The following is a 19,040-nucleotide window of genomic DNA, read 5'->3' as shown; positions in this document are numbered from 1 at the left end:
TGTATGGAACCTCACTTAAGGAGGGCCTTTTTGCACCTCGAATGTGTCCACTTTTCCTTAAAATTACATCGCGAAAAATTACAAAGGAGAGTTTAATTTCCATATGAATCACCTTGCATGTCTAGTCTGGTAAATTTGACCGCGAAATTACGTATTCACTAAGGTTTGCTTGGTTAAAGCGGGGGCACTAGAAAAGAGAGGAGTCTCGCATTTCTGTTTTTCGTCAGCATCTTCCTGTGTGTTCTTTAAAATACAGCTATGCTCAGTGGAGGCTCCTTTAATTTCTAAGCAGTCACTTTAGCAAACACGTAGTACAATTAGTCAGATGTTTTTTCTTGTCACTTATTCATTATTCATTATTCTTATCCATGCGGTTTCTGTAGTGTAGTGGTTATCACGTCCGCTTTACACGCGGAAGGTCGTAGGTTCGAGCCCTGCCAGAAACATTTTCGATCATGAATTAAATTTTAGTTTTGTCATACTCTTTTCATGAGAACCTTATCCTGTCTGAGTATGTAAGAAACACTTACCGGTTCGCGAGTCAGTCTGAACGGTTTTTTTATGCTCATGCAGACTTCAGACCAACAAACGACAGGACAGCAATTGATGGTTGTTGATCGGTACTGTTCAAGTATAATTTGTCATCTTGAATTTCATCGCCTTTCTACAATTGTCGAAATTGCTGTGTCTGCACATCAAAACACCCACACAGAAAAAGCTTTATTTACGTTTTGACTATTTGACCAGAACTATCTAATTGCATTTGCATCATTTTAAAAAATAATGAAAAGTTTGTAATTCAACAACTTTTTGTCGGAGTTTGACGACGGGTTTGAAGTTATTTTGTCTCATTTGTCTTTCCTTCGTCCTAAATTACCCAAATGAAGGAACGAAAGCTCTGCTCACATCATATTCCACAACGAAACGGGTCTGCCTGGGAGTCGAACCCGCGACCTCTCGCCAAAAGCGACAATCATGCCACTGGACCAACAGGCCAGGTAATGTGAAGACCGTAAAAAAATTATTACTATTGTTTTGACGCGTAGCAGGTAGCAGGTGTGTAGTCAAATGATCGCTCCTTACCGGTCGTCCTAGTTAGTAGTACTTTCCCTGTTGTCGTCTGATACTATGTACAATCTATTCCAATTGCCTTTTCGTTGGGATAAAGGCGTTCCATTCCGATAGAGCTCTTTTACACGAAAAGTCTGTACTTAATCTGAATAAAATCTCTATCCGAGACATTTATAACCTTTTCTTTCCAGACCAAGAGCAAGTTCTAATTGTACAGATTCTACCGCTAGCCAAAAGATTAGGTAGCTACAGTCTTGTATGGTCTTAAGCGTGCAGAGCCGACTCAGTTGTATTTTTAAATCAAACATGTCACCCAGGGCAAAACGTAATAATTTATTAATTAATTAATAATAATTTTAAGTTTTAACTCACTGTGGACAACAATTTACAGGAAACCGATCCATACTGACAAATGACTTGGCTAGACATCCTTCAGCCCGACATCATTCAAGGCCGGCCATCAGGACTCTAAGGAGACGTGCAAGGCTACTTTATTACACGAAGGACAGCCTATCCAGCGAAAAAAAATACGTTAACCCTCTCTTTTGTTTAAGAAAAAACTACAACAACGACTACACTCGACAAAACAGACAAAGACCTACTAGGTCCGTTACGTTTTTGCTGCGTGTGTTTGATCGTACTCACCACCTCGTTATCCGCACCACGCTTTGCCGACTGAAGAATTATTTTTTATCATATTACGTCTCTCATATTTACTCAGTAAAATTGATCTGTCAAGATAATTCTGAATTATTGATTCTAAACAAGGGGGCCGGATACCCTCTATTCCTGAAAAGTAAGAAGTCAGACATTGGGGAATTAGCTCAAATGGTAGAGCGCCCGCTTAGCATGCGGGAGGTACTGGGATCGATACCCGGATTCTCCAATTCCTTCCCTGATACTTTTGTTTATTCTTTAGAAAAAGCTTGCCTTGTAAAGTGTTGACTAAGCATCTCTTTTGTAAACTTAAACGGCTGGTTATTTAAACAAAGTTTAGCCACCCTTTAACAAAACCGCGTTCTAAGCCATCTTCACCTCAGACAAACTTTTTATCTGAACATTTATTTTTGTGTCAAAAGGGCCGAAAGCTGATAGTGGAAGGACATTTATTCAATTAAATCAACCCTCTTATAGAGAATCCGAGGCCTACTGACTGCGTAAGACCACGGTTTGGTTTAGATCTCGTGTAAATAACCACCCCAAATATCCAAGGAAAGGATGACCAAGCGGATACCGAGGCTTACGCTACTTTTTTATCGTTATTAATTAACTTGCTAAAGAATTGATGAGGAGGATAAAGACCATTTTGAAATTGTGTCTAAGAAATTGTTGTTCTCTTCGAACTCAGACTACCAATTAAATTTTGACCAACAATTGTCTTAAGGCACTTTCAGTTAATTCAATTTTCTACGGCGACGTTAAGACCTGTATGAATATTCGATTCTCTGAAAATATCTTAAGACAAAATCGGAACTTTAGTTAATGTTCTTTAAAAATTTAGAAAATTGGTATATGTGCGCACCAAGAAACAACTCGAAACATTTATATAGGTGTTCACCGTCGCTATTGAAAATTGAATTAATTGAATTTGATTTAAAACAAACGAAAAAAGGTAACTGGATAAGAAGACATCTTTGGAGTCTTTCCTACACCTTTAAGTAAGTCAATAAAGAAACCAAAACTTGTATGTAATCATAGGCACTAGGGGCCATAGACCCGGGACCTCTCGCACCCGAAGCGAGAATCATGCCACTAGACCAACAGGCCAGTCACAATAATAAAATGGTGACGTGAGACAAGCAGGAAATGCAAAATTAATGTGACGTGTCTGAAAAGAAAAGGGCACAATGAATGTCCTGGAAATGCTTCAAATTCAGCTTTCATGAGTGACAAAAAAAATATCTTAATTAGATGAAATGTGTGAATGAATAATGAATCTCTAAGACTGTATACCATAGCTCTGAAGATCGAGAATTTCAGGTAAACGGGGAAGCTTTGATATTGCAAGAGCCACGGTTGCATTCAGTCGCTTACCGTAGCCCATCTTACTTCGACTTCTTTCCTTCCCTGTACGACCTGCTCACAAGGAGACAAGAATGTATGAAAACATAATTATTTGGGTTTGCAAACATTGAAATTGGCACAGATATTAAGCAAGTTGTATGTGATAGCGATCGTGATAGTAACAAAGATCACTTGTGTCTCTGGAAGGGTCTGCGACCTTCCGCGTGTGAGGCGGACCTGATAACCACTACAATACAGGAACCTGAACTACGAAAAGTTACTAAGCAATTTGTATCTGATAGCGATCGTGATAGTGACAAAAGATCACTTGTGTCTCTGGAAGGGCCTGCGACCTTCCGTGTGTGAGGCGGACGTGACAACCACTACTCTAAAGGAACCTTAACTACAAAAAGTTATTAAGCAAGTTGTATGTGATAACGATCGTGATAGTGACAAAAGATCACTTGTGTCTCTGGCAGGGCCTGCGACCTTCCGCCACAGAGACTTTAACTACAAAAAGTTATTTATCGTATCAAACTGAAATAAATAGATAAAGTAATAGAAAAAATAGAAAATACTACATGATTATCTACACAGAACTAAAACTAGAATATTTTCAAGTAGTTTCAAGTAGTTTTACTAGATTAATTTAAGGTGCCTTTGAAAACAGTTTCCGTTGGAGCTCCACTCGAGGTTCAAACCAAACTCTCGATGAAGGATCCTCGATATAAATAAGCCTTTGAAGCCTTTGAGAATCAGAGTTAAACAACATATTGAAGATTTTTCTCCAATAGGCGCTGAAAAATCACTTTTGGACAGCGGTGGTTTTCGTGTTGTGGTGCTTGGGACGTACCCTAACCCTAAACTCTGAGCCTTACCAAAAGATCAAAGCGTATCAACGTAATTGTTCTTTTTGCTCCAAATAAATAAAAGAGAATGAGAAAATACCAAACTGTGTCATTGAAGCTGATCTTTTGAGTGTACTTCACCAGATTTTAATATCGGCCAGATCTGAAAAAAGTAGAGGGAGGGCATGAAAATAAGTTTAGGAAAACGAACGTTTTGGTCTAAACTAGGATCAGGCTTTGAAAAACTTGTTTGCACGTCCCCACGAAGAATTCCTACGTGGACGAATACCCCTGTTGTTGAAGATTATAAATCAATAAATTTTTAAAAGTTATCATCACATGCAAGTAAAATACAGACACATAGATGAAATGGAAAGTCAGTTACAAGAGACAAAAAAGTATTCCCTGGTCCGTGTGAGGATCGAACTCACGACCTTGGCGTTATCAGCACCACGCTCTACCGACTGAGCTAACGGACCATGCACATGAGACATCTTGAAAGGGCAAACAATTGAAAATCCGGGTATCGATCCCGGCACCTTCCTAGTTGTGCACCAACCCGCACGAAAGCGGATGTGAAAATCAGAGACTGAAACAACTCAACTAGAATCATTACTAGATCGATCCTTCCGAGATGCCAGAGAAGAAGTTTTAAGTAATCATTACTGTCTGAGTTCCGCACCACACAGAGCGTGAACTACATGTCCCTTGCAAAGAAGATAATGACGTGATTTGAAATGTTATTCTCTTATATCTGTTGAAAATCCTTCAGGATGTATTTGATCAACAGCACTCAGCTTCCAAAAATTCTCTTTGTTCCTTGCCAGGAACATTTTTGCAAACATTTCCTTAGCTCAAAATCTGCTCTAGTTTTATATTCTACCAAACAATCAAAATTGCATTACACTCTTTCTCAAGAACTTTTCTTTATTTAGATGCCATTAAGTCTGAGACAGACCAAAATGCTAAAATTATAATTTGAGCACATATTCACTTGCCGATTGCAAGTTAAATTGCGTCGGGATTACTTGCCGAGCTTCGCAAAAGCGATGTTAGCTATGTCACAGATACCTCAAACAAAACAAAAAAAATAATTCCACAGCGACGGATCATTGAAGCAGGTCATAGAGAGAAGGATAGAGCTGACCTAAAAGGAGGCTACGAAAAACGACTATGTAAAAACAGGGGTCCCTACCGTCAAAGATGGAGGTCGTGGATTCGATTCCGATCGGTGCCTTTTTTATTGTTGGCCAAAACATTTTGCAAACTGCACCTGATAACTCAGTGGGAGTTAGTAAACTATATTGAATACAGTTATCTCTACAAACAGAAGGAATAACAGATATACGAAAGCTTAAACAATCCTCCCTCTATCATCTCGAGAAGGATCTGAGCCATAGTACAAAGTTAATTAGATTTACTCCCTCTGATGACACTGGTCGGGTTGTTTCTTCCGTTTTCATATGCCCTCACAAAGATTCCAAATTCGTTTGTCATGAATACCGCTAAGATTTTTTAATCACATAAAAATGGGAATTTTTCTAATCTCCTGTAGAAAAAGGAAATATCTCCCCAGCGGGGAATCGAACCCCGGTCTCCCGCGTGACAGGCGGGAGACCGGGGGAGACCATTATACTACCGAGGACATTTGTATAAGGAAAGGCTTAGAGAACCAGTAATTTTGAAAACAATATTTCAGGCTCCTTTAGATCTTTTTGTCATTATGACTTTCCGAACAAAGAAGGAACTAACCACAGAACGTAAATTGAATTGATACATGCCAGCTTTTATGATCCTGCTAATGGATATGCGAAGCAACGAGTGATGTGGAGAAACCCTGTCATTTGTTCTGACTACGCGAAATCGTTCTCTCTACGTCTTCGACGTCTTTCTGCCGTCTGTGATTATGTTGAAAATTGATTCTTTGACTCTTGAGTTACTATCAAACATGAACTTAAAATGAAACGTCCCAGCGTGCGTAACTCCCGTGTCACCCTGACAGCCCAACTTCATCAGTTCGTCAGCAACAGGAGTGAGAAGCAAATAAATGATAGAAACAACTGGGTCTGTTCTCACAACACCCTCCGCGATTCTGCCGTTAGTTTAGTCGAACATGACATTTCAGACATGGCGTAGATGCCACTAAAGTGCGTTCATGCAAGTTTCTGTGGTGGAGTGGTTATCACATTCGCCTAACACGCGGAAGGTCGCTGGTTCGAGCTCTGCCAGAATCAAATTTTGTCACAATCGTCCACACTATAGGAAATCCAAGTATCATCATCATCCTCTTATCATTATAATTTTTTTTTCTGAGTATTTTGAGGGTGAGTTAACTAAAAGACGCGCTTACCGGTGGCTACTCAGTCTGGATTGTTCTGAAACTGAAATCGAGGGACAATCCTTGCTACGAGCCTGCACTATTTAATGCTCTTTGAGGAAACTACAATAGAGACAGGTGAAATTAATTTAATGTTCTTGGTCTTGATCACAGTTTCTGATCATCGCAAAGGACGTTAGCAAATGCAAACCATGTATTATCCATATACCGCTTTTTAAGGATATTGTAAGGGGACGAGGCTTAAGCAACTGCTTCGCCCGTATCCAGACCTCCTCTTGCTCAAAATAATGCACGGAGACACTTATTCATGCCTTTATATCTAGCCGCTTGGACTATTGAAACAGCCTCCTATTAAAGTTCCTGAGTGTCATCTTCACAAATTACAAAGTCCAGAATGCAGCTGCACGCCTTATATTCCAGGAGAGCAGATTTTGTCATATCACACCTCTGCTCAAATCATTACACTGGCTACCTGTAAAATATCGCATAGTGTTTAAAATTATCTTAACTACTTTTAAATCAATACATGGTCTTCCCCAGCCTACATAAGTGGGCTGATTTCTGTTAGAGACACCGGAAGATATGACTTCCGTTCCAATGACGGCTTACTCCTTACTCCTTGCAGGGGTAAAACACTCACCACGCTCGGCGATCGATCTTTCCATGCAGCCGCCCCTAAATTGTGGAACGATCTTCCGGGCCCTATCAGAAACATCCAATCTTTAAACAAGTTTAAGAGGGCCATTAAGACCTTTTTATTTTCCAAAGCTTTATAATTCACAAGTTCACCTACGGTTTGTAAGTTAAATTGTGTCGAGATTCCTAAAAGGAATGTCAGCTATGTCACAGACACCTCAGAAAAAACAGGATAGAGCTGATTTTTGCGATGGGCCACAAAGGATATATGATATACCAAAATAAATATTTGATCACGTTTTTCATTCATTTTATCAAGGCAGCCAAAGTCGGATAAGAAAAAAATCTAATCGAGGGCCTACCATAGGCAATCTTTGTTCACTTTCAAGGTGGTTGTCTGTCAATTGTATTGCCCAAAAATAGTAAAGATTTGGGCGCATAAGGAAAAGGATGGCATGACTAGGCTACTCTTCAGAAGGATGACTAAAAACATGCTTATTTAATTGATATGTACTGCTTCATTCATATTCCCAAAGGCTTGTCTGTATGGATACTCATTTAGGGAAGGCATCTTTTGCACCTCGAATGTATTCACTTTTCCTTAAATTTCCACCTCGAGATCTTCTTACTAGGCAGATTTTAACTTTCGTGTGAATCACCTTGTATATTTTTCCTTATCCCTTATTCATTTATCAATTTTGATATAAAAAACTATAATTAACAAAATTAACCGCAAATATTGCTGAGGTTTTTTGTAGTAAAGTGGTTATCACGTCTGCCTAACACGCGGAAGATCGCAGGTTCGAGCCCTGCCAGAAACGATTTATGACCATTTTGATTGGAGGATGGGCAGACACTACGGCAATATGTGCAGCTTTAACAATCATTACAAATTGTGTTAATTATGCTTCTTCTGGTTAATTATTCTTCCTCACGAGAATAATTAGTAGTTCAAAATTCAATAAATTAAATTTCAACTTTGTGATACTCTTCTTTTCCTGAGAACCTCATTCTTTCTAAGGATACTAAGGCTGAGGTAAACTAAGAAACAGTTACCGGTTAGCGAGTCAGTCTGAACGGTTTCTTTATGCTCATGGAGACCTCAGATCAACAAACGACACTTGTTGGAATGAACGCTTTACTGCATCATCTACTCGAGAACAGTCTTTCCGTCTTGTAATTTGATTTTGCCTTGTCAAGCCCTGTATGCCGGGATTCGTACCACAGAAAGCTTAGGCAAGATGAAAAATTGCCTGCACGTGTGGCAAAGAATCGCAAAATTTATTCGTATGAGGTAAATTTTACATAATTTCGCGAAACCGAGTCGTTTGTTTTGTTAATGCGTCTTCGACGTCTTTTTGCTGTCTATGATTTTGTTGAAAATTGATAATTTGACTCTTGAATGACTACAAACATGAACTTAAGATGAAACGTTGCAGCTTGCGCAACTCGCGTGACACCCTGACAGCCCGACTTCATCAGCTTGTCAGCAACAGGAGTGAGAAACAAATGAATGACAGAAACAACCGGAGCCTTTTCCCACAGCACCCTCCAAATTCTGCTTATTCGTCAACTTATTCGAAACAAGGCATTTTAAACATGCCGTAACTGCCACAAAAGTAGTAACCTGTAAATTTCTTTGGTGTAATGATAATCACGTCATCCTAACACGCGGAAGGTCGCAGGTTCGGGCCCTGCCAGAAACAAAAGGTTGTCACAATCGTCCGCAACATCAGAAATCCAAGTTTTAGCACCATCCGTTGAGTATTTTGAGGCTGAGATAAACTAAAACACGCGCTTACCGGTGGCCACTCAGTCTGGATTCTTCTGTTTATGCTCGTGTAAAGATCGGATGAATAAACTTGTTGGTATGACACCTTCGCTGCTCTATTTACTCGTGTTCGTATTTCCACTATCGACTTAACATTATTTCCATTTTCAACCTCCTTCTTGTGATTATTTGTCGGGATTCGCACGAGTGATGTTCATCCCTCCCAATAGAAACCAAGAACGAAATGACAAAATAGGTCCGCAACGTGTAAACGTGTGCGCGTAAAATTGCTATATGTACACGCAAGAAATAAATTCCAAATGCGATAATTTCGCAAAAGCAGTTATTTCAGACAAAATTTGAAATCTTCATTTGTATTTTCTTTGATAGCAGTGAATATCAAACATACGTGTAAGACATTGATCTCTTCCATTTATCTTGATGCCGCGCTTTAGTCATTCCTTTGAAGCTATTTCATCCGAAGGACAAAGAGTTTTGGCTTTGTTTCCTGCAAATGGAGTAGCCTGTCTGGAGCGAAGCAAAATATGATATTCACGATATGTGTTTTCTGGTTTTTACTACATCGCTCAAGTTGGGAGTGTGGAGAAAATCTCATCAGCTGTTGTTTTGGATTATCGACGATTAACTGCACTTCAACTCACCAAATTGCCCTTTTTTCTAGAAAAAATGTGAAATTCTATAAAATAGAATGTCTGTTCACTATGGCACTCGTTCTCTATACCGTCAATCCAACGAAAACTCCATCTTTACATCACAACACAGCAATTGATGACTATTCTCGGTTCTGTTCAAGTGTAATTTGTCATAATTATTTTCTACATGTCGCCTTTCAAAAATTGTGGAAATTGGCTGTGATTGCACACTAAAACGCACACAAAAGCCTTAATTTACGTTTTGACCACTGCTTATCACAAATATTGAATTGCATAAGAATTATTTTTAAAAATATTGAAAGGTCTGTAATGCAACAACTTTTTGTCAGAGTGTGACAACGGTTTAGAAGTTATTTTGCCTGATTGTCTTTCCTTCGTCTTAAACTACCTAAATGTAGGAACAAAAAGTTTCCTCAGATCAAATTCCACGACAAAACGGGCCTGTCCAGGAGTCGAACTCGTGACCTCCCGCACCCAAAGCGAGAATCACTAGACCAACAGGCCAGTTACACGAAACCCTTAAAAGATATATTACTGTTGTTTTGATGCGTAGCTGGTAGCAGGTGTGTAAGCAAATGATCGCTTCCTACCGGTCGTCCATGTTAGTGACCTATTCCACTTTCCCTGTTGTCGTCTTAGTATATGTACAATCAATTCCTATTATTATTACTGGCAAGTGCAACAGTAAGGATCACGGTCAGTTAACTTTTCCAACAGTAGTTCTAAAGCGAGTGGTGTTTTACTAAATACAAGCGGAAAGTTGCGCTAGCCTTCCATCCTTACCTTGTCTCTCGTAAGACCGTTCGGTAGTATAGCGGTGAGTATCCTCGCTTGTCACGCGGGAGACCGGGTTTCCATTCCGATAGAGCTCCTCTAATCGAAAAGTCGGTACTTAATCTTAATAAAATCTCTATCTAAGACATTTATATCTCGTTTTCTTTCCAGAGCAAGAGCAAATCTTAATTATGCAGATTCCACCGCTGGCCAGAAGATTAGGTGGCTACAGTCTTGTAAGGTGCAGAGCTTACTCTGCTGTACTTTTAAATCAAATGTCACCTTGGGAAAACATAACCCGAGTTTCTTCAAGTGACTGGTAAAAAACACACAGGAAGATGCTGAAGGACGATAGAAATATGAGGATGAAGAAGTGACTCCTTACTTCTCGGGTGCCCCTCCACTTACCAACAAAGATAAATAGACACGAAATTTTTCGGGCGAATTTCCCTTATTGGGTGCATTTTGCTATTGAGGCAATGTTAAGCCGCACAAAGAATCAAATTATATGCATGTATTTTGATAGCGGTCATGCAAATTATATGATTTCTGCTCAATTCATTTCTCAAGCACATTTTCCTGAAAAAAAATTTCGACTAAGATTGAGCATTTGTAATTATATGCCACAACAAATTATCTATCCGCAAGTTCCAAAGTGTTCATACTTAGCTTTTAAAAGATTTCGGGTTGATTAGAGCGACGACGTTGGTCACTTCATGACCATTTTCACATGGCTGGTATACTTATCAGTTGGGATGACGATCAATTAACATTTTATCTTTCCATGTATCTTCTGTTAAATTTGATGTCAGCGTATGGTTTAAAGCTTCGAAAATTCGGGTATCGTTAATTTTGACAGGTTTTGAACGTATATAGTTTGTTTTTGTCCACTTTTCTTCTCACTTCTAAGAATAATAATGAAACGCCAACGACCTATTTTTTTGGAATTATTTACTGTGCACTAGGAGAATTTTGGTAGTCAAGTGTTACTGATAAGGTACATTGTGATGGAATTTCATAACATATAAGGAAAAAAACAGTTTCATAGATGAGGGAAAAAATTGATGTAGGGGGTCGAACTCACGTACCACGCTCTGCCGACTGAGCCTACAGACGTTGCATACCCTTGCCCATTATTGCTGTTAGCGGTAATTTTTTTCCTTTTAGCTCTACTTTTTCCCCGTTAGAGCGGTTTATATCCAAAGCTGAAGAGCCGTTATGTAAGGCGAGGAGCTGAGTCAAAAGCTTTAACTGGGCCATCTTTAATCTTTCATTCGCTCTGACGATGGGCTCGAAACGTCATGCAGCTTTGAATCAATTTACGTCATCAACTCAGTTGATAATACCAAATTACCCAGTTATACTCTCCGACGACGCAGCACCACAGTTTCTATAGGAACTTGCCCCTTTATTCATTTATCTTTAAGTTGGTTGAAGAATTGCTTCAAGTGGTGTAGTGCCCCCTAAGCAAGCGGTAGGCACTGGAATCGAGACCCGGACTCTCCACGCCTGCCTATTAATGTTCTGATTCTTCTTTTGAATAACTTGCTATTTTGAATGACGCTAATAATTACCCTGCGTTCATTGAGGTTTATGGTCTTTTTTTAATTCACGTATTTCTTCCATTGGGTTTCGCAAGAGCCTTTTATTTTAAATCTGTGGCGATAAATTGTCAACACTTGATGTGTAGGGAACACTAATTGTGACAAAGAGTAATATCCCATTTTGGGACTCGGCTAGACATCCTTCAGCCCAACATCATTCATGGCCGGCCACGGGCCATCAGAACTCTGACGAAACGTGCAAGGCTATTTTATTACACGAAGGACAGCTCCTCCAACGAAAACAAATACGTTGACCATCTCTCTTTTTTTTTAAGAAAAACTACAACAACGGCTACACTTGACAAAACAGAGAAAGACCTACTAGGTCCATTGTTGGTGCGTGTGTTTGATCTTACTAACCATCTCTTTATCTGCACCACGCTTTGCAGACTGAAGAATTATTTTTTATCATATTACGTCCTTCATATTTATCGGATTGGGGAATTAGCTCAAATGGTAGAGCGCCCGCTTTGCATGCGGGAGGTATCGGGATAATTATTAATTAACTTGCTCAAGAATTGATGAGGAGGATAAAGACCATTTTGAAATTGTGTCTTAGAACGTGTTGTTCTCTTCGAACTCAGACTACCAATTAAATCTTCTCCAACAATTGTCTTAAGGCACATTCAATTAATTCAATTTTCTATGGCGACGGTGAAGGCCTGTATAAATGTTCGATTCTAAGAAATTATCTCAAGACAAAATCAGGACTTGGGCTGATGTCCTTCGAAGATTTAGAAATTGGTATATGTGCGCACCAAGAAACAACTCAAAACATTTCTATAGGTTTTCACCGTCGCTATTAAAAGTTGAATCAATTGAATATGGTTTAAAACAAACTTAAAAAAAGGGATTGGATAGGTAGACATTTTTGGAGTAATCTTTCTAGATAGTCTTTCCTACACCTTTAACTCAATGGAGAAACAATAACTTGTAGGCAATCATGGGCAATAGGGGCCTGTCCGCGAGTCGAACCCGGGACCTCTTGCACCCGAAGCGAGAATCGTGCCTCTAGACCAACAGGCCAGTCACAAAAATAAAATGGGACGTGAGACAAGCTGAAAAATCCATAGGAAGTGTGACGGGTCTAGACAAAAAAGGGCACAATGAATCTCCTGGAAAATGCTTCAAATTAATTCTTCATGAGTGACAAAGAAAATCATAATCAGATGAAATGTGTGAATGAATACTCTGAGACTATATACCATAGCTCTAAAGTTCGAGAATTTCAGGTAAATGGGGAAGTTTTGATATTGCAAGAGCCACTGTTGCATTCAGTCGCTTCCCATAGCCCGTCTTACGTCGACCTCTTTCCTTTCCTGTACGACCTGCTCACGAGAAGACAAATTCTTATTTCTTCGCTACGATTTTACACTTTAATTTTGTTTGAGGTGGCTTTGAAGAGCAGGTAACACCACTTCTGCGAATCTCGGCAAATAATCGCGACATAGAGGTTCACAAAGTGATATAAAACTCCTAGATTTTGCTGCGGAAACGCAAAAAGCGTTCATGGGTAGTGGTGGGTGCAGCAAATATTTCATTCCAAATCATGACCTCTGGTAATCTGCACTGTTTGCACAAACGTGCAGAAAACTTTCCTAACCAACTCGCAACGGTAAGTATTCCAACCTCCAATGCTCTTATGAAAATAATAGTGTTTAAAAACATAAAAATATGTGAATTAATACTCTGAGACTATATACCTTAGCTCTGAAGATCGAGAATTTAAGGTAAACGAGCAAGTTTTGATATTGCATGAGCCACTGTTGCATTCAGTCGCTTACCCTAGCCCATCTTGCTTCCACTTCTTTCTTTCCCTGTGCGACCTGCTCACAAGGAGACAAAAATGTTTAAAAAAATAATTATTTGGGTTTGCAAAAATTGAAATTGGCGCATATATTAGGCAAGTAGTATGTGATAGCGATCGTAATAGTGACAAAAGATCACTTGCGCCTCTGACAGGGCTTGCGACTTTCCGCGTGTGAGGCCGGCAGACGTGATAACAACTACACCATAGGAACCTTAACTACGAAAAGTTATTAATCTTATCAAACTGAAATAAATAGATAAAGTAATAGAGAGAAAAAAAAGTAATCTAAAATTATCTACATGGAAATAAAACTAGAATATTTTTCGAAGAATTTGAAGTGCAAACGGGAGAAACATATGCGCGACGATATTCACGTCAAGTAAACTGCGTTAGCAAGAGTAGTTTTATTAGATTAATTTTTAGTTGCTGTTGGAAACAGATTCCATTGAAACTCCACTCAAACCAAACTCTCCATAAAGGATCATCGATATAGACAAGCCTTTGAGAATTAGAGTAAAACAGCACATTACAGATATTTCTCCAATAGGCGCTGAAAAATCACTGTTGGACAGCGGTGGTTTTCGTGTTGTGGTACTTAGGATGTACCCCCCTAAACCATGAGCCTTAGTAAAAGATCAAAACGTATCAACGTAATTGTCTTTTTTGTTCTAAATGAATAAAAGAGAAAGAGACACTTTGACTCTTGAATTACTATCAAACATGAACTTAAAATGAAAAGTTCCAGTGTGCATAACTCCCGTGTCACCCTGACAGCCCAACTTAATCAGAAATCAGGTTGACAGAAACAACCGAGCCTGCTCCTACAACACACTCCTCGATTCTGCCGTTAGTGTATTAGGAACGTGGCATTTCAGACATGCCGTAGATACCAAGTGCGTACATACAAGTTTCTGTAGTGTAGTGGTTATCACGTCCGCCTAACACGCGGAAGGTCGTAGGTTCGAGCCCTGCCAGAAACAATTGTTGTCAAAATTTTCCGCACTATCAGAAATCTAAGTTTTATTATCATCCTCTTGTCATAATAATTTTTTCTGAGTATTTTGAGGGTGAGTTAACTAAAACACGCGCTTCCCGGTGGATACTAAGTCTGGATTGTTCCGTCTATGCTCGTGTAAAGACCACATGAATAAACTTGTCAGTATGAAACTTCTCCTGCACTATTTACTAAACTTCTGTCTTTCGATTATTTGTTGGGATTCGCACGAGTGATGTTCAATACTCCCAACAGAAATCAAGAACGAAATGAGGAAATAGATCCGCAACGAGTACAAGTGTGCGCGTGGAACACATAAGATAAAATTTCACATGCAGTAGTTTATCAAAAACAGTCCGGCATTTCTAAGAAAATTTAGGAATGGATATGAAACACCCGTGTAACACGTTGACTTCTTTCATTTAATTATATATAGATCAAAAACTATGTTCGCATCATATTCCACAACAAAACGGGCATCTCCAGGAGTCGAACCCGGGACCTTTCGTACCCAAAGCGAGGATAATGCCATAAGACCAACAGCCATGAGTTCACCATAGTATCAATTTGATTTCTTTTCTGTCCCAGATATCTTTGCTAACATCGGAGAGTTGGTATCTAAACCTGCGAGTCTACTAGATAGGCGCTCCAACCAACTGCGACCCGAGCAATAATCTTGATTTAGGAAAAAACTAAACTGAAATCGAGGGACAATCGTTGCTACAAGCCGGCACTATTTTAGGATCTCTTTGAGGAAACTACAATAGAGACAGGTGAAATTAATTTGATGGTCTTGGCCTTGATCATAGTTTCTAATCATCGTAAAGGACGTAGCAGATGCACGCCATGTATTGCTTGTGACCCGTTTTTTTTTTTTTTTAATTGCTTTACCACTTTAGATGCCATTGACGACCAGAAACGTCGTCACAACTGACAAAATACCACGACAGAGGAACAATCCATAGCCATATGACAAACGTCTGTTACCACGATGATCAGCAGCAAAAACATCATTAACTCGTTAATATTGCTCAGTTTGAGAGACTCAAGCAAGATATTATTAGGAGGCTCAAAGCAGCTGCTTCGCCTGTATCTAGACCTCCTCCTGCCTTGGAAAACACGCAAAGATTAGTGGTCGAGAACCTCATTGTTTCTCACACAAAGTCAAGGAGAACGTATTGTAGATGCACTCTAATCGTGAGGACTACGACAGGAAGAGTGAAATGGGATGGCAATCAGTTTCATCTACCAAATGATTTATCTAAAGAAATCCGTGATAAAGTTTTTCGTTCATTCAATCGAGGCAACCAAAGTCAGATAAAAAAACAAAAACAATCGAGAGCCAGCACATATGTCTTTGTTTGCTTTCCAGGTGATTATCTGTCAATGGTATAGCCTGGCAATAATAACATTTGAGCGCAAAAGGAATCGTCCCCGGGATTAATTTAAAACTTAAAGTGAGAAGGAAGCCGAAATAACTTCACATAGGCCGATTTATGAATACGAATTTTGCAGAAACACAACTCAATGGTCGTTAGCTCAGTCGGTAGAGCGTCGTGAGTTCGATCCTCACACGGACCAGTTTTTGTTTCAACAAAGCCATCTATATGTCTGTATTTTATTTTCACCCAGTAATAACTTTTCAAAATTTATCGGTATAATAATCTCCAACAACAGGAGACCATTACTTAGCTATGTCCTCGTGAAAAACCCATTTTCAGACCAAAGTTAAGTAGATTCTTTAAAAATTCCTTTTCATGAAATTCTTTCTTTTGAGAGAAAAGTGAGGCTGGAATAAATGAAACAAACTTAAAACGCACTTACCGTTGCCGGCGAATCACTTTGGAACATTTTATCTATGTTATGCTCACACAACCAATGAAAGTTTTAAGCGTTTACTCACCAAAATCCAGTAATGTCATGACGCATTGGGAACCTCTCTATCGCGATTATTTTTCCGAAGACCACGATAAGAGTTACAGAAGAAAAAAATAACAAAAACAAATGAAGTTTGCGTGTCTTTTGTTGTTTACCTTGCCGGAATGTCCGCCTCATATTAGTCTCGCTCACCCTGCGCCAAATCCAGTAAAAAAACGGCCGATATGTATCAAAAACATTGACATTCCTTTCCAGTTTCATCTCCTTTAGATTCCTGAGAGGTTTACGAGTTTTCTGTCATCAATGGCAAATATGAAAAAAGAAAAAAAAAAGGTGGAGAATCCGGGTATCGATCCTGGTACCTCCCGCATGCGAAGCAGGCGCTCTACCACTTGAGCTAATTCCCCGGCTGCAGCTATAAACACCCTCGTGAAAATCGTTCGACGAAAGGCTCCGCCAGTCTGGCAACAGTGCTCATTAATTTTACCTTTCACTACTCATTTCACTTCTCTTATCTTATATCAGCGAAGAAATGTAGATTTCGGAGGCCTCACTAAAACTAATGTTATTTGGGCCCATAGTCCTGCCACAACAGCCAATGGCTTTTCATAGAGAGTACCAACCAAATCCAATGCTGGATAATTTGGTTTTATCAACTGAGTTGATGACGTAAATTGGCCACCGTAAAGAGTTTCAAAGCCAATGTCTCGAGCGTTAGCCCTTTCCTCTTTATCCTGTTATACTCCCTGTTAAAAAGACGAAGTGTAGCGCCTTAGAAAAACGAACACAACGATTATTAATTACGAAAAAGGTTACACGTTTCGGTTGGAGTAATCGACAGAAAGTGACACCAGGTCGCATACGTCATGCGACAACACAACGTTAACATTTTTCGTAAGCGCCAGGATTACAAGTGATTACGTCACTGTCTTTGTCCGTGGCTTTCATTTTTTTCCTTAGCTAAGTTTTCGCGTCTTCTTAGCAATCGAAAAGAAAGAAAAGCAAAAATAAAAAATAAAAAAAAAACGGAAGGATCGCCGACGGCATTACACTGAAATTTGCATACAACTTGAGATATTAAATTTATGTTATGAAATACCTGGATCCTCCAAATTTTTCCCATTTTAAAAACGTTGCCGTCTGAAAAGAGCCTTATACAACGTTAATGTAGAGTTCGATTAAAAAAAAAAAGAGAGCCTGATAATATTTATCTAATTTACGTATATCTTTTACCTTTATGTACAATGTGGTCGCTGTAGTCATAGAAGTTGCGGTGTCGTTTGTTTAGGTAGTTGCAGTAGGTCGGTGAGTGTTTCGTCGGATGGAGTCGTTGTTGCAGTTTTTTTGAAAAAACACGGTCAAGGTATTCGTTCTCGTCAGCTAAGCTGTCTGTCGTGTAGCATATTGGTCGCTCTTGTCGTGCTAGAGTCTTAATTTTCGTGGCTTTGTGTGATGTCGTGCTGTAGCCCGATCAATCTTAGTAATCTGTCGGTATGTGACGTTTCCTGTAGACTGTTTTCCGTAGTGAGATGTCGTCACGGCTTACCAGGTAGTCTATAAAAGGAAGTTTCTCATTTTGAAAAGGAGCAAGACCTTTTCAATATGCAATTTTAAAATCTTTGTGTTTGACCCGCAAGATCTTTGCGACGAAGAAGAGACAAACCTTTTCACTTGTCTAGGCGCCCTCTTTTTCCCACCCAGTAGGTCCACTTGTCATGCTGAACATTTAAGAAGGCAGAAAGAAGGTTGCAAATGCAGGCTTTAATCCATTGGCTGAAGATAAGAGACATTTGGATTGGTTAAACGGGAGGTATATCCTTTTCATGTCAAAAACATATTCCAGTGGGTACGCTTCCTATGATAAAGTGGTTGCGCCGTCCCGCCACGACACGAAAACAATCGCTGTTGAAAAATACCTTTTACCACCCATTCAGGACCTTCAACTACACAAGCGACAGCGACCTACCAGAGGATGCACAGGAAGCATTACTGATAATACGGCCGTTCATTCTGATTGTCACAGCTTTCTGTCTGGATTGATGCTCATTCAGTGAAGGTTTGTTTTGCACCTCGTGTAGATCTCCAACAAGCCTTCTTTCCACTTGCACTACAAATTTCTTCGAAAAAAATACTAGTTTTATTTCCGTGTAGATAATCATATATTTTTCTATTTTTTTGTTCTTGTTGTGTTTTGTATCTTTAACTTTATCTATTTCCTTCAATTTGATAAGATAAATATCACTCGCCTGCCCAATAGTGGCTACATGGTTGAGGAAGATCTGAACAATCGAGTAACTTTATTTGGGACAATACAAACTTTTCTATTATACATTTAAACACTCGAAGTTTGATGAGAAGTTTCGATAAACTTAATTTATTTCTGAGAAATCTTAATATGCCGTTGTCTCTGATTGGTGTGACAGAAACTTGGCTAACTGATTGGGGAATTAGCTCAAGTGGTAGAGCGCCCGCTTTGCATGCGGGAGGTACCGGGATCGATACCCGGATTCTCCATTTCTTTCCCATATTGTTTATTCTTTTAAAAAAGTAAGTTTAGCCGCTCTTTGACAAAACTGCGTTCTGAACCATCTTCAATTAAGCCGCACTTTTTATCTCAACATTTATTTTTTAAGTCAAA

The 19,040-nt window shown here is 39.3% G+C and overlaps 5 non-coding genes across 5 annotated transcripts; 4 read left to right on the top strand and 1 right to left on the bottom strand.

The window, feature by feature from the left end:
- Positions 1 to 373: 373 nt before the first annotated feature.
- Trnav-uac (transfer RNA valine (anticodon UAC)) lies at positions 374 to 446 on the top strand. Its single transcript has one exon. It is a non-coding gene; the product is annotated as a tRNA-Val (tRNA).
- A 1,438-nt stretch (positions 447 to 1,884) lies between these two features.
- Positions 1,885 to 1,957, top strand: Trnaa-agc (transfer RNA alanine (anticodon AGC)). Its single transcript has one exon. It is a non-coding gene; the product is annotated as a tRNA-Ala (tRNA).
- Positions 1,958 to 4,329: 2,372 nt separating this feature from the next.
- Trnai-gau (transfer RNA isoleucine (anticodon GAU)) lies at positions 4,330 to 4,402 on the bottom strand. Its single transcript has one exon. It is a non-coding gene; the product is annotated as a tRNA-Ile (tRNA).
- A 10,035-nt stretch (positions 4,403 to 14,437) lies between these two features.
- On the top strand, positions 14,438 to 14,510 carry Trnav-aac (transfer RNA valine (anticodon AAC)). The gene has a single exon. It is a non-coding gene; the product is annotated as a tRNA-Val (tRNA).
- Positions 14,511 to 18,843: 4,333 nt separating this feature from the next.
- On the top strand, positions 18,844 to 18,916 carry Trnaa-ugc (transfer RNA alanine (anticodon UGC)). The gene has a single exon. It is a non-coding gene; the product is annotated as a tRNA-Ala (tRNA).
- The last annotated feature ends 124 nt before the right edge of the window (positions 18,917 to 19,040 follow it).

The sequence above is a fragment of the Pocillopora verrucosa genome, chromosome 14 (assembly GCF_036669915.1).
Source record: "Pocillopora verrucosa isolate sample1 chromosome 14, ASM3666991v2, whole genome shotgun sequence".
NCBI lineage: Eukaryota > Metazoa > Cnidaria > Anthozoa > Scleractinia > Pocilloporidae > Pocillopora > Pocillopora verrucosa.
This window is presented reverse-complemented; position numbering and strand designations above follow the sequence as displayed.